The 6,482-nt window shown below is 39.8% G+C and overlaps 1 protein-coding gene across 2 annotated transcripts in view; it reads right to left on the minus strand.

Annotated features, from left to right (window-relative positions):
* The window catches only part of NACC2 (NACC family member 2), a 103,644-nt gene extending 98,374 nt beyond the window's left edge, over positions 1-5,270 (minus strand). Inside the window, exons 1-2 of one of the 2 annotated variants that reach the window (XM_072431889.1) lie at positions 4,886-5,270; positions 471-580 (exon numbers count right to left, since the gene is read on the minus strand). The gene's annotated coding sequence lies outside the window, so the exon portion shown is untranslated. The remainder of the gene's footprint in view (positions 1-470; positions 581-4,885) is intronic. The other variant, XM_072431894.1, reaches the window with a different exon arrangement.
* Positions 5,271-6,482: the final 1,212 nt, after the last annotated feature.

The following is a 6,482-nucleotide window of genomic DNA, read 5'->3' on the forward strand; positions in this document are numbered from 1 at the left end:
ACATGATTGTGTGTTTCAAACTTTTTTTATATTCATGATATCTACTAGACCCTTGCTCGGACATATTTCTGTAAGTTACAGGTCTAAAATGTAAAAAAAAAAAATTTCATGAAAAACAGTGTAACGCTTCTGGTACAGAAATCTAGACATCAGTGAAACGCCCAGGTGGTTAAGAGATATCTTGTTTTGCTTGCATAAGGAAGAATAGAACAAACTTGCATGTCGCAAACTATAACTGTCAGGGGCCTTATCTGTAAGGAACATGTTTAACCACAAGTCAAAACAGGAACATGTGAGTTCTCTAAATTCTAAGCGTATGTGACAGACATATCCCGAATGTTGCTATGACCATATATGTATATGTGTATTGTATAACTCATGTGTTTGCACTTGCGCAGTACTAACCAAAGATGACTATATAAGTGTATGACACATCAATAAAGTTTGGACAGTTCTTGCATACCACATACCTTGTGTGCGTGTCTTCTTGAGAATTGTCCCCTGACGCATCAGAGGTGAAGGCAGTTTCCAGTCTTGACCAGGGTGTACTGATAAAGGTTGAATAGATCCTTTCAGGCTCCTTAAGAAGATATGTAGAGATGACTAGTTCAGTAATAAGAGAAAATAAAATTGGCACCAAACCCTGAATTCACAAAGCTATAATGATTTTTTGCCATAAATACTGGTTGTTTTCAGTAATGACAGAAAATTATAGCGGAAAACACCAATAGTTATGGCAAATATTACATTTGGTATAGTTTACTGAATTAATTCTTGTGTACTCAGTTCACAGCACCTAACAATTTCACAATCAAATAAATGGAATATTTATAATTAAATGAATTATCATTTGTATTCAAAGTATTTTATATGACTCTCCACAATGAAAATCAGTTTTCTTTGTTACTTTTTATGATGGTGCCATATAAATTGACGTATGTGATAATGCATGTATTTATCTGTGAAGATTTAACACAACCTATTTTCCTTGAAATACCTCCTTTATTTTCTTTTTTGCAGCAGAAAGTAAAATCTTGTCAATTTTTCACAAAAAAAAACCACAAACCAAGACCGAGTCATTTGGTGTCACAAAATGGTGTACAAATCAGTACCCTTATGGCCGCCCTGATAGATCTCTGCTAGTCTAGTTAAAGACAGAGAGTTTACTATGGGTCAGTGGTAAACAGATATTTAAACAGAAAATAACTAATTAAACTTGTGGCTGCTGAGAGTCCCTGGGACTCCGCTAGACCTTTGTCCCAATAACTTTGTACTACAACAGTATAGTTTATCACTAGCCAAATATAACCCAGGATAATAATACGAATTCACTGCATTTAGGGTGTTCCTGGGACACTTTCACCAACTTCCTCAAACAGACCACTTTTACTTTATTGACTCTGGGTGTTTGCATAATTAATTTTTTTAAAAATACAGGCACATCATCAAGAAACAGCCTAATGCCAGTTTTCACTACATTGGTGTGAATAATCTTAGGACATTGCACTGATGGTTTTAGCATACTACACCAAACTTTCACTACATTCACCCTTAGTGATCATATGGTGTCATCATTCTGCAGGCTTTCACCATACAGGTACTGAATGATCACATGATATCAGATAGGAAGCCCTTTTTTCCTCAGGACATGGGATCCCAGATATATCTTGTACACCTTTTTTGGGTTAACTTTTGTGCAGTTATTTGCTTATTGTACTGATGTTTAGTTTTTTCTGTAAACACACCACTGAGCTTCAATGTGTGTAAGTGATCACATAACATTATCCTAAAGCCATCTTTAACTACTACATTGACTTTGAAAGATCTCATGGGATAACACTGCATTGGTTCTAAGGAATCACATTATCATACTGCCAGTTAACTTTATCATTGATCAGTGGTTAAATGACAATAATCATACTATCTGCCTCAAGTATATTGATTTATCACGTGACATCAATCGTATTGCCAGCCTTCACTACATTGATTCAAAATAATCCCATGGTATACCCACACTACTAGACTATAATACAGGGAGTCTGACTGATCCCAAGAAATAATAACAGTAATAAGTCTTTACTACATTGATACTGACTGATCACATAATTTATATATACCAGTTTTTGTTACAATGGCTCTGAAAAAAAAGGCATTGCCAACTTTACCAACATTGGTTTCAAACCAGTTCAAAATACACTTACCTATTTGTTTCACTGCCTCTGAAAAAACACTTGGTGCAGAGTAGTTACATAAAATAAACCGCCATAATGCCTGAATTTACTGCACATTCGCCCAAAGAATGCAATTTGTGGAAAGCCCATTTCTTATTATGTATGTTACTGCAAGAAAAGAACATCTAGCCTAGCAAAGGAAGAAGGCAATTTACCACATTATCTTCCACATTGTACTTAGCACACATTTACTATGATATATGAGAAAACAACCAATCACATTCAAATCTGCAGGGGAGAATCCCAGCTGGAAATAAAAGGTTTGATAATAATCATTCTCACTTTATCCACCTACAGTTAAATCTGTTAACAGACTTGTACAGAAAGTAAAAAATACTTTAATTGGTTACATTTTTTTGGAGTATTATATTTTCAGGTTAAAATAATATGTGTGACATTTCACAGATTGCATAGGTTGGAACTCATCTGGACAACTCTGTGAATGGAAACTAAAAATATGCATTTGACCAAGTTTATTAGATATGTACAAATTCATACATTCATGAATTGCACATTTCAGAGCAAACTAATTGGATTGCCAATATTAAAAAAGTATTCACAATTTGTCAAAAAATATCAGATTCCTCAGCTTTACCCTATTCAGTGTGTGAACCAATTTTCCCATCTCAACTCAGATTGAGCCTGTTTAAAAAACTCTGGCTTGCATCTAAAGTGATGGTATAACAACTATCATGTGCAGTAATCTAATAGTAAAACAAAGACTCAAAGTGTACAAAGAGCTTTATTATCCCTGACTGAGCCAAATCCTCCTTAATTTTACTCATACGCTGCCCCTCCTAGACACTGCAGAACACAGTGGGAGGATTTAAAGTTGGCGCGCTGCCACTCCAGAAAGCAGTGGGTGGGACTGGGTGTGGCCAGGTGCTGATTGACAGTCTACAGACCTAAAAAATAGAAGTGATAATACTGATAGCCACTCCTCTCAACATATTTTCATCCTATTGCAGTGAAAGCAGACACAGTTTACATGAGAGTGGTAAATCTGGTCTGAATTTAGGAATAATATAGCATTACTGCCACACCATCACAGGAAGCTGTCTTAGGTGAATTTCACAAGCAGGATTTACAGGTACTTTGGGGACTTTACAGGGGGGTTAAGAGAAAACTATAAGTATATTGCACTTGTAATTAGGCACTGCAGCAAATATTTTTCATAGGGTCTCATATTCACTTCCCCTCAACATAGCATAGTATATTAGGTTTGAATTTTTGTGTGATACAGTGGAAGCTAGAGGCAATGAGCACACAGTTCAAGATCATTTTGTATGTAGTATAGTTTGAGGACTGATAATTTGGTACATAGTAAATTGGCACAAAAACTTTTAGCAAAATATTTTCACCACTAATATCACGGTAACAGCGTAGCATAAGCCATTCCTTTCATATAGGTTTAGTGTTAGGGGTACGGTATGGGTTCTTGTTAGTTCTGTTCTTTTTAAGATGCAACAAATTACATTTTTCAAACGTTCACATGTGTTAAAGAGCCGAGTACATTTTTCTATTCTGAAAACAAACACACTGGTCTAGTATGGGACTGCATTTTACTTCCAACAAAAGGAACATTTTGCTCTGTATTTTAAAAAAAATCTAACTTTTTGATTTTTGCTTAGGCTGGCGTTTGGCCTTAAACATGTACCTGAATCGTTCAACAAACCAATTTCATGCTCTGCTACTATAATGCTGAAAGGATAATTTGGGATCATCTCAGAGTAACAGTTAAAAGATGCTGTTGTATGCCAGGAGTGACGCTGAAGGGACAAGAGTGACGCTGACGAGACAGGCGTGACGCTGACGGGACAGGAGAGACGCTGACGGGAACAGGGGAGACACTGACGGGAACAGGAGAGACACTGACGGGAACAGGAGAGACACTGACGGGAACAGGAGAGACACTGACAGGACAGGGGAGACACTGACAGGACAGGGGAGACACTTACGGGATAGGGGAGATGCTGACAGGACAGGGGAGACACTGATGGCATAAAAGTGACGCTGACGGGACAGGAGAGACACTGAAGGAACAGGAGAGACGCTGACGGGACCGGGGAGACGCTGACGGGACCGGGGAGACGCTGACGGGACCGGGGAGACGCTGACGGGACCAGGGAGACGCTTACGGGATAGGGGAGATGCTGACAAGACAGGGAGATGCTGACGGTATAGGAGAAACGCTGACGGGATGGGAGTGACGCTGACGGGACAGGGGAGACGCTGACGAGACAGGGGAGATGCTGACGGGATAGGAGTGACGCTGATGGGACAAGAGGGACACTGATGGGACAGGAGGAACGCTGATGGAACAGGGGAGACGCTGACGGGATAGAAGTGACGCTGACCAGACGAGAGAGACACTGACGGGGGCGTGCTGTCGGTATAGGAGAGATGCTGACCGGACAGGAGTGACGCTGACCGGACAGGAGTGACGCTGACAGGACAGGAATGATGCTGACGGGACAGGAGTGATGCTGACGGGACAGGAGTGACGCTGACGGGACAGGAGTGACGCTGTTGCTTCCTGTGGACTTTTTACAGTCACACTCTGTTTAGACAACTTTACAAAATCCTGTAAACTCCAACAGTCTGCCCCGTCTGGATGGCAAAAGTGAAAACATACTGAAAAAAGAAGGACCTACCAGTCAGGCATGCCCATCTAAAAGGTGGCAGAAGGAATAGCTGGGAAGCCACTGCCGGGGATGACCAGGCCTCGCTGCCAGGCACCCAGACAAGCTCTCTCTCTCCCTTCAGCTTCAGACTCACAGCTTACAAAGAGAGGCAGCAGGAAGTAATTCCAGCACATGGACTTTCTCTGACCTCACCCTCCATGGCAACAGGGAATTTAAAGGGACAGCTTTCCCCATCCTGTTCTGGGACAAAATAAAATGCAATCAATTTGTCTGAAAGATGATCGAATAAAACAATGACCAAGAGCAAAAATTAAACAAACCCACAGTCTACACATAAAAACCCTAAGCCAGAAGTTCAATGAGACAAGATTTCTAGCACACACAAAAATAGATCCATATGTTCCATACTAAGAGTACACTTTACTGCATGAGTTCAGTTACATTTAACATCAGTCAACAACTGAAAAACAATCATTTAGAAAAATTTGCTAATGGTTACATATTATTATGAATACACAGTATTTGGTACTACTATAGTGTGATTCCTAGCACTATATAGTGTAGTACTATAGTGTGATTCCTATCATAGTGTGTCTATAGAGAATGGTGTAGTGAAGTATAGTGAATGGTACCATTCAGCTTTCCTCTCCTAGGGACAGATACCATTTCGGAGCAGACTTCCTGACAGTAATTAAACTAACCACGGTATTTGTGGATCTAGCAGTAAGCTTTGGCACTTTTTCCATTGGCTTCCGTTCAAATCAGTGTAATGAAGATTTTGTTCCCCTTTCTTACTGATTGAACGGACTGGCAACCCTTTCTTTTGCACCTCCATACCAGCACATAATGTCCACGGACCTTCTTGTTTATCAACATCACTGGGCCATTGCACTTGCGGAAACAATTTTCCTCAACCAGGAACACCATGTTGGAGGAGATATCGTGACAATGTTTCTTCACTTTGTACCACTCCAGTATAAAACTCCTGTAACAACATTTTTGTAAGGGTATGCTTGTTTCCACGGGTTTCAATGGCTAATCCTAATGGGAATTTTAATGAAACAGAAGGGGAGTTATTTTGTTTTATTGGGAATCTTTATGAAATAGAAGGATACTAAGGTAAACAAAGAAGTTTCTAGAGTAGTAGGCCAAAAATAGAATGTAAGGTAGGAACAAAAAATGATGGCAGGAATCACAATATAGTAGCACCCAGTATTTATATAGCGCCATTATATTACGTAGTGCTGTACAAAGTCCATAGTCATGTCTCTCATTGCTGTCTCTCAGAGGGGCTCACAATCTAATGTCCCTACCATAGTAATATGTCTTTATTACAGTCTAAGGTCAATTTAGGGGGGAAGCCAATTAACTTAACTGCATGTTTTTGGGATGTGGGAGGAAACCGACTAAACACTGGGAGAACCTGCAAACTCCATGCAGAGAGTGTCCTGGCGGAGAATCAGGCCCGGGACCCAGTGCTGCAAAGGCCAGAGCACTTACATCTGAGCCACTGTGCTGCCCATAGATAATGTAACATCTAAATACCTGGATTTTTTTTGCAACACAATATTAACCTTTAATTAATGTCAGGTAAGAGGTGTTTAAA

Source organism: Pyxicephalus adspersus, chromosome Z (assembly GCF_032062135.1).
Source record: "Pyxicephalus adspersus chromosome Z, UCB_Pads_2.0, whole genome shotgun sequence".
Lineage (NCBI taxonomy): Eukaryota > Metazoa > Chordata > Amphibia > Anura > Pyxicephalidae > Pyxicephalus > Pyxicephalus adspersus.